Raw genomic sequence first — 12662 nt, forward strand, 5'->3', positions numbered from 1 at the left:
CTCTCTCTCTCTCTCTCTCTCTCTCTCTCTCTCTCTCTCTGTCTTTCTCCTGCTGCTCCGTTATTTTCCGATTATCGGACTTGGTTCCTTTACTTTTTCGGTTCGTTTCTCTGCTTCTCTCTCTCCCTCTTTTTAATTTCATTTTAAAGTTTCTTTAATGTCGCTGTTATATCGGGTGGATGAATCAGTTTCACACGATCGTTATTGCGCGCGGCTCGTAATTGCATTAAACATTGAAAAGCGATAGTCGTAGATAAGCTAATCGGCAACATCGGAACATTCATCGCTTTGAATAATACCGTGCAACAATAGTACCCCTCAATTGATTTGACATTTCGCAGACTGGTAAGCTCGATCCAATGAATATAGGGGAAATAATTGTTGTTTGTATTTCCCGTTCGATATTCAAGGGATTTAATCTTTAAGCGTGAGTTTACTTCACATTCTCTCTCTCTCTTTTTCCCTCTCAAGTTAATGCATGCAAGCCATTTTTATCGTATTCCGCATCTCACGTATCCTAGATAAATCTCAAGCTAGCCATTTTCTTACGCGTTTTATATTCTCGCACATTTCTTTGCGTTCCAAGGTATCTCTTCCAGAAGACGGTAAATTTCTCTTCCCCATTCTCGTCCTGCACGCCGCTGCGAGCTTGACCGAGCGCCATGACGTCTAAACTGGCGGGTGCATCGCGCTCGCGCCAGTTGCACAGTCGTTGTTTTGCGACGGACGGAATCTGCTGGATGACCATCGTCCGTCCGTCCGTCCGTCCGCTCGTTCGTTCATTTGTGTGTGAGCGCCGATATTTTCAATTCTGGGTGTAGTCTCTGTATCTCTTGCCGCGCGCAAATACATACGTATGTACGCGCGACACGACTCGACGAGGATCGAGAGCGACTTCTCGTCGAGTCGTCCGCGAGTGCGCGCGATCGATGGCGAAGTGCATCCGCGGCGGCGGGGGTGGCACATCACGGTCCAAGCGCGACCGTCGCCGCTATGCGAGTCTGATTTTCCGTATGGACTGAAAACGGACGGGAAATGGGCAGCATGAGTAGATCGCACGAGCAATACAACTTCTGTATCTCGAGAGGAAGAGCATATTCGCTTTTTTTTTTTCTGTCAAAACTACAGACTTCATTTTCTTCACGTCTGATAATGCTTTCCTTCAAAGTTCGACCCCGAGTCGAAATTTTTCTCTCCAACTCTCTCTACTTTTGACTTGAACTTCCCAACATCTATGTATTTCAAAAGAGCACTTCGCGACTAAGAGCCGATTGTTCCAACCTCTTGGTAAGCTACTTAACAGTTACACAATATATCTATCTTTATTCCGGAAGCTATATCTAAACATTGTCTATCTTTGTTTTTACTTCGAACTAAATAAAGACAGACATATGATTTAATTGTCAGGTAGCTTACCAAGCAAGAGATTGGAACAATTGGCCCTAACATTGTGAACAACCACCACCTTAGGTTTTATCTTAGATGTTAAATGGAATATTGAGGTCGAAATTTGAGTTAACGAGACCTTGCTTGTGAACGAACAAAATTCCTTCAAACAAACGTTTAGTTTGGAACGAATTATATATAATTGCTGTGATTCAATGATTGCGATTTGGTTAATAACTATATCAACGCAACTTATTTTTGCACTAACGCGTAATTTGTTCGATGGATACATTTCTTTGAAGGCGGACGACCGTCAATTTTGTCGATCCAATTGCTTTTTTTCTCAAAGTAAAATATCGTCAAGTTACCTCGCTCAATGAAAGATCTTATATTCGCGTGATGGACGTTTGAATTTTTCTTTGTCTCTCGCGAAGAGTGAGATATGGCGCAGCCTGTTGAGAGACACCACGACTCGCGGTGAGCTATTATGCAGCGTTATCAGAAGCACGATTGAAGAGTGGAAACACTGGTGAGATGCTAAGAGTGGCGCGATACTCTCTACCTACCTACCTACCTGCAGGCAGGCGTGTCTACTTCGCTCGGTATTTCCACTCTTCGCTTTATCTCCGCACTGCCTGTGTGTCCTTTCGGAAATCTACCGCGGCACAGTGTCACACGGCGGGTATCGATTCGCCGCGCACGTTTCTCTTTATCGCGCGCGACGTTTCTGCAGCGTAGGCTTTGCACATTGCACCGACTAGGTACATAGGCAGGCACGTCTTGAACACACAGATGCTAATAGCTGCTGTACAAGCGACGATGTGACTTCACGCGCGCGCGCGTGGAGAGATTTCAAGTCAATTCTCGTAACGCATACGCGGACGAATACGGCGAGTGACGGAAAGATTGCAACACTTTTACCTTGATGAACCTGCAGAACGCATACGATATCAAATGGTCGAATTTATCTTCCGAGTATTTTTACTAAAAACACTCCCATTAGATGCGGATGAGTTGTGAAACTTATTGAAAAAGAAAGGAAGATAAAAGCGTTCTCATCACTGATTGCACGCTCTCCAGATAGACAAATGTACGTACATTTAGCAGAAACTTTATATTAGTTGGCTTTTTTAAAGGTTGCATCCCTTACGAGTAATTCATATGGCACTTATATTTATCGTGTAGAAAGACAATAAAAATATGAAAGAAATGCAAAAGGAATTATCAAAATTTGCTTAAAACAATATGTTCTGCAGTATGAAAACCTGAGTGTAACTTTTAGATTTGTTGCTGCATCAATATAACAAAGAATTTACATTATTGTATGAAGTAAATTTAATGATTAAGACCCCTGGCTATTTGCTGCAGCAATTGATTTATAACTTCAGAAGAGCAAGGAAATGCATGCCGAAAATTCCTGCAAAGTATATTGGAATAAAAAGATCTATCCACAAAATGACGCTTGCAATCGATTAAGTACACTTCTAAAATACTCCAAACAGTCTATCCGCGCAAGTCAACACAAGTCCTCTGTTGCCCAGCAATCTTCTAAGAATATATACCTTGATACAACGACAAGCGAAACGGATAAATGTTCTCGGTCTAAGAAAGGCGCGAAGTCACGCGTGACATGCCAAAGTGACCCGTGAACATTAACTCATTTCGGGCTGGCGGACCCGGACGCGGAAGGAACGCAACGCGCCGGCCAGCTAATAATTAATCTGGCGACATTAACGTCCGATTCGCGCACTTTACGGCGCGCCGTTACCCTTTGCATCCGCGTTTGCGTCGCGTCTTTAAGACGCGACGAGACGGTCCTTTAAGAGCCGCGGCTGTCGGTGAAGAGTATACGCGCGGCCCATAAAGCCGAGCGGCGCAAAAAGTGCGGCATGCGGTTATCTAGGAGCGGAATCGTACGCATCGAATGGCCGGCTTGCGAGCAGGCTGCGAGATATCGCGGACTCGCGGCGTTTTTTGTCCCAGCGGCCGACCGCGTGCGATCTTTATTGCCGACCAAGCTTAATCGAATAAATCGAACACGATCCTCACCTGCGAGATACCCAGGACGAGATACGCGGCTGACGATTACTGCGGCGAGTCGCACTTCGCCGGCAGGATTAATTGTAAACCACGGGGAGAAAGGGTCGATCCTCGCACGGATACGCCAGCCGGCGTTCTCGCTTCCGGTTCTGCGATCGCGCGTATAATCGATATCTACTGCGCGATCGCCGAGCTGCGCGTCGCGTTAAGCCCGTATCAGACTGGCGATTGCCAATTGGGTCGCGATTGGCGATTAGTTCTCTACCGATCTGAACAAAGCAGTCACTGAGTGAGATCGGTGACTGCCACAATTAGACAATGCTCTATTTTATAATCGTCAATCGCAATCCAAGCAGTCGCTAGTGTGATACGGGCTTTAGACGCGAACGGTGAGTTACATTCCGGATAGCGGAGTCGAGATTAGGTTAGGTTAGGTAACAGTAAATGTGTCTGGACTCTAATAACACTGGTACCTAATTCTGGACATTCTTATTGTTTTGGTTTCTAAATACGAATATTTCAACATGGAATATATGTATATATATTCTCTATAATGAAAGTTTAAATATACGTATTTGAGAGAGATAATGATGATATTTCTTACTTCAGCTAAGCAAGTATTGTCAAGAAAGGAGTTTGGTTTACAAAGCATTATCTTAACCACACTCATTCGTCCATATCTTATACTAAATCTTTTTCTACCTATATTTTTATATCACAGCGGTTACAGTTTGTATATTTCTCAATTTAAATTTCCACTCTCTTGTTACTATCACTTATTTATCACGGACATTATATTATATGCAATCTATTTATTTTATTCTAACTTATCTATCTACTATTATAACATTGTATTATTACTTCATGATTCCTTTACATTTTCATCATAATCTATACCTTTTAACATCCTATACATTATTCCTGTATACATATTTCCTTTTCCTTTTTAATTCTCCTCTTGTCTCTTTCTCTCCAAAGCTTCCTCAAAATATTACCTTTCGCCTCGTTCAACTCATCATCTCATAGCCTTTCCCATTTTTCTTCGCTACCACTTCCTAACTCATTAAACCATCCTTTTGTAGTCCGACACGTATCCATATAATGCCTTATATTTATCCAATGTTCATTCATCTTTTCCATATTTCCACATCTTAATTTAACCAACGCTCTCAATTCATTATCCCATCCTTAACCTACTCAAGTTCTCCTTCGTCAATTAGGACTACTTTCACCTATTTTTATTTTTTATATCTCTTATTATATTTCGTATTTGCATTTCTACATTCATTACATTGCTCTTGTAAGTGTTTGCACCAGTGTTTGTTGTTAAAGACTAAAACAATAAGAATGTTTAAAGTAACGGTGTTATTAATGGCATTAGTACTTTCATCTTATAAGGGAAACAAATATCGCGTACTCTTGAAAATGTTATTGATTATTTGTGATTAATATACATTGTCTTTTGAAATTTTTTGATAGGAATTTTTGCTGAATTTAAATATCTCGATTAAATGCCTCTGGCGATTTAACGGAACAAGTTAAAGGGACTAGTGCGAATTAGGATGGCGTTTCCGATGTCGACACCCGATACACTCATAGCTGTGTCCACTTTCTGGACTCGACTGCTACCGCGATCGTGTTGTAGTCGTCTCGTGTCCGTCTGCAGGGCCACTCGAGGACTCCGTCAGGGTCGTTCCGAAGAACGAGCATCGTCTCGTGTCGCAATCGCAATATGCACTCAGGGCGCAAGAAAGAAGCGGCGCTAATGAGACAAAAAAAGAAGCGAGCTATCGGCTAGCGAGGCATCGAGGCGCGACGTGTTGCCGCGAGAAAAAAGAAAGAGAGAGATAGAAAAAGAAAATAAAAAGTCAAAACCACTTCGACTCGCGCTTCTCTGACTATTTCACCGGAGCGCGTCGATTCCAGAAGCACCGTTGCTCGTTTCCACCGGGAATGAAAACCGGGTATGAAATAGACGAGTGGAATCTTCTGGCAGAAAAACAGATTTCCGTGTTTCTAAAGATTCTCGACAAACGCGACACCCGGACTCATCCAAAGTCACACATCAATTCCCATCACCGTGACACACATCCAGATAGACTTTTTTTCATGATTATTACGGCGTGGAACAATTAATGATGAAAACAATTCTCTAAATTACATTTATGAGGCACATAACATATTGTATTGAATCAATCATTTACTTCATATAGTAATGTAAATTTTGTGTTATATTGATGGCAGCAACAAACTGACTAAAAAGTAACACATTTTATCGATTCCATCATCGATTATCCTACGTCGTGATGACCATGAAAATATCTAACTAGGAAATTGTTACCAAATGTACATGCACCTATCTATCAGAAATATAATAGATAAATGGACAAACGTTGAACATTGAACGTTGGATATGGGCTATTGGCCGATCAGGGACCATATTCTAGACACTAAATATATCTTTCTGATTCTCAAGTTGAAACAACGTTATACAGGATGCTCATGTAAGAAAAACGGCACTTGGAATTGAAAGTGCATACTAAACGTTCGTCCAGGATAGGGGTCCAGGTCGAAAGTTCAATTCGCGATCGCACGTCGAAATGTACCTCGCTGAACAAACGATTCAATCCGCGACTCCAGCGCGCGCACGGTATTAAACACTAGATATATAAGGCTTTATCGTTCGCACATGCCTTTACGTACAACGTAACGACGTACTACGATACGCTAAACAGCTCACTTGACACTAGAGCGCGGTCGCCATGCCCCTACGCGTTCCTACGAGCGACAGAACAACGATGAGTCAGTCTATAACCGTCACTGGCGTAAGAATCACGGCGGTTTAGAGATCCACCGTCCCTCGTAAATAATTCCTCCTTGCCGCGCGTGAGAATGCCGATAACGACGAAATGCCGATATCTCGTCGGGGCCGACGAAAAGCCAACGAGCGAGGCACTCCCTGGATGATAAAAGAAGATCGAAGATTATTCCTCCAAGATTATCGTCGCGGATCGTGGGTGGCATGTACGGCGCGAAAGTTCGCAGAAAGTTCGCGCGGGAGGACGACGTCGTGGGCGACGAGCAATAAAAATCGTCGCCGGGTAAGTCTGGTCAGTCGTCTCTCAGCGGGGAGCCGCCTCGGTCTCCCTCCGAGGGAGACTAACCCGAATCCCGATCTCCTCCTCTCTATCTCGTTTTCTGTATAGACTTAGGCTCTATAAGGGCTTTCTTTTCTCTTCCTTTCTCCCTGTAGGAGAAAGAATCCCCTAACAACCTTCGCGAAAACATCGGTCCACCTCTTTCCCCAGCTGTTCTCTCGCAGCCACCGCATTTCCTAACGATATATCCGCCGGCAATCTGAATCATTACGAAGCGCCGCGATAAGTTCGCATGTAGTGCGAACTGCATGTCACTCGCGCGACTTCGCGACACGACTAGAATAATCGGAATGCGCGCCGTAACGTTGACTCAGTACTCCACTCGGTTTCTTTTAATAATTAAGGTGCCAGCGAGTATCACCAACACTGCCACGCTTCTGGGCCATCTTTAAATATTTCGCCTCAACGACGAGATCGCGTCTCGGATGCGCGCGATGCATTTTCTCACGTCCTGTTACGGGAGAATGGAAGAACACGGGTATTCCATATTCGCCCGTCGCATTTACGCGTCCGACTGGTACGTTTCTTGTCCAACTGTCTTATTGTGAAAATAACGTCAATAATGCCTTCCGGTCCCGTTTGAGTGATCGCTGTGGTGTGTAACGTTCTATCTCGAGGTAGGAATCATCGCGAATGGCAGTCCGTTTTTTAGCGTTAAATCTGCGGCTTAAACGGCCTTTCGGGCTAGCTGTCATTGATATTTCCGATGGGCGCGAATGTGACGTGGAAAATACGATGACATGTCGTCGACGCGTGATGTCGGCCGAATTGCGCGTTCCGAAAAATTGCGCCGCGTTCTGTGACTACGCCCGTACGCAAGAATCGGCCCGACGCCACAACAATGGACAGCCCGCTGGGAATTTCTTTCATTTTCAACGATGCGTAATTATAGACTCTCAAGGACGCCAGACGCGTTGAAATTAACATGTGCGAGCTCCCGCGGGCCTGTCGTCTTTGTATCGAGTGCGTCGATACGCGCGTCTTCTCCCGATTTGCGTGCACTGAGAGAAAAAATGGTTAATTCCGCTGAAATTATAGTCATTTCATCTAGCCTGCTATGTCTCCTTGTTGTTCTATAAATAAATAAATAAATAAAAGTGGCATTTTGTATGTTTTCTGTCAGTTAGAGACACTAAATAGGGCTTCAGTTTTCATGTATATTAAATATACATTGATTCTTGAGGATATGCAGATGTCAGAAAGTTTTGACTGAAAATAGAGAGCTAAATTCTGATTCGAGGGTACGCACCCGAACTTTTGGGTTACATTGCTGTCACGGCAATATACGGTGGCAAAATGCGTCGTCGTCGTCGTCGAGGAAACACCGTTTCGCAGTGTGTTTTTAATGTATCGCGGGTCGTGCACGTTAATATCGGTGCGAGCTCGCGAGGAGATGTACACGTGGTGCACACGCACTCTCTTTTTCTCCCTCTATTTCTTACTCTGTCGCAGTCTCTTCTCTCTCTCTCTCTCTCTCTCTCTCTCTCTCTCTCTCTCTCTCTCTCGCTCCGTACATACACCGGTTGTGTGAAGATGAGCGTTCCCGACGACGTTTCACACATCGACCGCGACGTAAAGGCGAACGCGAGGTTCAAAGGCAAACGCGGTCATTACGCTCAGCTGCACGACAAATTAAGCGGACAAAGGTCCGCGTACTTGACTTTGAATTCCGCCACCGACTACGAAAACGCCCGTCAATGGCGCGCTTTAAACGCGCGCTCTGCTTTATTTCTTTCTTTCTCCTTTCTTCGCTCTCCTTCCCTCTCTGTCTCTCTCAGGCTCTCTTCTGCTATCTTTCTCTCTGTCATTTCATGATCAGTTCTCTTAGTCCGCTTTGTCCACCGTCGTACAAAAGAAGCAGTCGCAAAAATTGCGCTCTTGGAACAGCAATTGTACATTAACATTAATTCAGCGTAATTCAAGATTATTTTACAATGAAAATTACAAGATGTACGAAATGAAAAATTTGCAAGTATCAAGATGAAAAATGAACAGTCGTCGTTTTATGCATCAAACGAAAGGATATGTGACTGTCTCAAGCGAGATGTGTCACATTCAAAAAAGTATAATCTCATTCTCAGCGCTATCTTCTTAATTGGCTTCAAAAGGATTCTTCTAAAATCAAAAGGAAAATATTCCCAAAAAATTATAGTTTCAAACTGCTATTTCCTATAATCCCATGTTCCTTTTCTAATGAAATGTACTATTAATTAATCAGACATCTACTGGATATTATTTCAACTTTTTTCCTTTAAATAAAGAGGAATATGTTTACTTCAAATAGAATGTCCTTTTCTAAAAGAAATCTCTATTAAGAGCAAGACTTTAACTATAGGTAAAAGACGAAATTCCTAATTTTAAGAATATTGTACTTAGAATGTTTTACTCTCTCTTTTGATTTCAGTAGAATCCTTTTGAAATCATATATATATATATAAAGATTCTATTGAGAAAGAGATATTCTTTTTGGGCGAAATTTTAATGTTTAATACCAACTCTATTTCGTCAAAGATCACGCCTGGAGAGCGTAATTTCGTTCTTAGGACGTAATCGTGATCACTCGCAGTTCTTGACACGACACTCCCCAAGGAGCGCGAGTTTAGCGGAACGCTATAATTAGCTGGCACGGGTGCAGTGATCGATGAATACGGACCTGCAGACAGTAAAGCACCCCTGCCGCCCCCGCAACCGTTCGCCCATCCGCTCGTTCGTTCGTTCGTTCGTTCGTTCGTTCGTTCGTTCGTTCGTTCGTTCGTTTGTCGGTCGGTCCAACAACCACTCGGCCCTCACCGCATCTCCCATCTGCCTCGGCACGTTATTGGCACCGGCTGATGGCCGATGCGAATTCGCTATAGTCGTCGAGGGAGAGGCGAAAACACGAGGAGCGAGGGGTGCGGTGGGACGGGTAGACGGACGGACAGTCAGTTTCGCACGTTGTACGAGCTCACGTCGCAAAACGGAAAAGAAAGCCAGGAATGCTACAAAGATCGTCCGAAAATTCTAAGCGCGTAGCAACAAAGAAGAGGAAAGAAAACATGTTCGAGAACGATTTATCTAGCCAACCATTGATTCATTCTCACGGTCAATGGGTTTTGATAATGCTAAAAAGAAATCCACGCCCTTTTATATTTCAGAATAGTAACCTGAAAGAGAGAGATTAAATCTATTCTGTTTAAGTTGAATTAGGTTGCATTTTTTGCTTTTAGAATAAAATACTTGGCATACGTAGCGTTAAAAAAAGGAGCAAAGTTACAATGTAGTATTACTTCTAAAAAAAGAAAGGCCGTTTAGCTGATCTTGCACTTTATTGTCCTTGATGATCGAAGCTTGTCCCCATCGATTCCCTTGAGACTCCTGAGTAGGAAAGACCGTAGGACTAGAAATATCTAGTCAATATTTCTATGAATATCTTTCAATGAAGAAATATCAGAATTCCAAAGTTATAACTTCTCAGACAATTAACCGTTATTAGTCAAAATTTGGATCCTGCTTTTGATCTCAATTTTCCATTTAATACCTATTTTGTTATTCTAAAGATATGAACCTCTTTTGATTCAATTCAATTTACTAGCTTCATCGCTAGGTCCTCTGTAGAACTTACAAGTGGCATTTTGTATGTTTTCTGTCATTTTGAGGTGCTAAATAGGATCTTAGCTTGTATATTACACACATATTGATTCTTGAGAATATACAAACTTTAAAAAGTCGAGATCCAAAGCAGGGCTAAAATTTCGACTCACGCCACTTTTTCCCAACGCGCCGACGTATCGTTGCGTAACCGTATTACAACCGTTAATCCGGCGTGCAGCGTCGACGCGCGTCAAGAGACGCGCTCGGGATCGATGTGTCGGGCGAAATCGACGATAACGCGCGTTCGCCCTGTGATCGGCGCTTATGCGGCCCGAATTGAGTCGTGGAGATTCGCGGAGGGAGATACGGGGCGACGCGGGACGCCGCGCCATCGAAGGGCGTAGGGCCGTAAGCAGATGCTCGGAGTATCTTGCTTCGGCGCGCATTAGCATTTGATACACCTGGTAATGCCGACTGAATGATAGGCCAATCTGGCCGCGCGGTTTACACTTCGCCGCCTGCCGTCTAATCAATAGGGCGATTCCCCGCCGAAAGCATTCCGCGAGCGATAGCGCGTGGCGACGAGGCGTGTGCACGCCGAGAGTTGCAGCGGAATCGTTCGCGAAATATCGGGCTCCTCGACGGGAACGACTCGGATCGACGATGCGTCGCGAATCGAGATAGATTATTCTGTCGAACGTGTCCGCCTCCTTGCGCACATCAATGCGGAAACATCGACGGAACCATTGGAATGGATCGCAACGGATAATTCGTCCCTGTTGACGTTGACGACGTCGATCGTCTCGAACGACCTCCCAGAGAGTAAGGCTATTTTTCTCATTTCCGCGACACGCGATCGAGACTTTCTGGATTCGGAGCTGCTGGCGACAATCGACCGACCGACCGACCGGCGGATCAACCGATGCGGGACGGAAATGGATACGGTCGCCAGGCCGGCCCTATATAAAATTTCCATTTGGGTCGCCGGCCCGATAGTGTGTCGATTATCGATCGTATGCGGCATACCGCGCGGCGGTTCAGCCACGCGAGGCTGTACACCGGCGGCGCGCGAATTACCTTCCACGTTGGCCATTCTAGAAAAAGGTTTCCGCCCGAGAGTGGACAGATATCACGCCAAGGTGCATCCACCTTTCTTTCTTCCTTTCTTCCTTCCTTCCTTCCTTCCTTCCTTCCTTCCTTTTTTTTATTTCTTTCTTCCATATCTGAAATATTCTGCGAAAATAAGGTAACTGGGCATGTTGCAAATGACGATGTTCGACATCGCCTGCCAAATTGAAATGAAACGAGAGATATCGATATCGCTGCAAAACACATCTTCGCGCTTTTCTGTGTTAGTATTCTTTATATTTTAGCGATATTACTATCTTTTTCTCGTAATCGTCGGATTATTCACTATATGTGCAGTCGTTTGCATAAACAAGTTACGATACAAGTTTGTGAACACGCGAATTTAACAAGATTGAGAAGCTCCCCAGATAAAGAGACAGGTGTGTATATTTGGCAGCAACTGTAAAGGTTCCCAAATAGATTTTCACGATCACGACGTGAGACGATCGATGATGGAATCTCTATCATTTTTTCATTACATTTAGGAGACAAATATACTGTCATTATACGACAAATTAATCATTCACACCATACAATAATAATGTAAATTGTTTGTTATGTTGACACAAATTTACTGAAAATTATACGCAGATTTTCACGTTACGACTATTTTGTCACAACTATTATTCGAAACATATTTTAACTATTCTATTCTCTTTGACATTTTATGTGATAAATATGAGTGCCGTATAAACTACTTTTAACGACGTAACTTTTACAAATTAACTAGGCAAGTTATTGCCAAATTTACGTACACCTGTATATCTAGGTTGCGTCCCTTGTGAATGTTCATATGATACTTATATTTTATTAGTTAAGAAGATGAAATAAGAATACGAAAAAATAACTAAAGTTGCTTAAAACAGTAAAATGTCCAATAAATGGTAATATAAGAATACGAGTGTAACTCTTAGTGAATCTGCAGCATTTTTTCCTTGCAGCATTAATGCAAGGAAAAAATTACATTATATGAGTTTAGTAATTAATACAATACGTCTGGCTCATAAATATAATTAAAACAACTGTGGAGTTTCTATTTTCAACTGTCTCATGTCGTAATAATCATGAAAGTCTACTTGAGTCTGTGCATGAACTTGAGCATTTGAGAGAGGTTTGAGAGCTGTTGAACTCCTAAATATGTTGAACTATGTGTACAAAAGTAATATGTAAGCTGACGTGCAAATATCATTATGTTGTACAAACTTGTCGAGAAAAGGGTCACAACCTTCGTGCAAGTGACAGTACGCAACCCTCGTCCTGTCTTGACCTCGATCGCTCAACGCGCGATATGGTTCTAGGTCGAATATAGCTCGCGCGAACGTATGCCGACGAATGCTCCACGGCATTAAAATTTCAGACGCTCAGTGTGTGCTCGGTTGT

This window comes from Odontomachus brunneus, unplaced genomic scaffold (assembly GCF_010583005.1).
Source record: "Odontomachus brunneus isolate Ranch 3 - 2012 unplaced genomic scaffold, Obru_v1 Obru_scaffold_017, whole genome shotgun sequence".
Classification (NCBI taxonomy): domain Eukaryota; kingdom Metazoa; phylum Arthropoda; class Insecta; order Hymenoptera; family Formicidae; genus Odontomachus; species Odontomachus brunneus.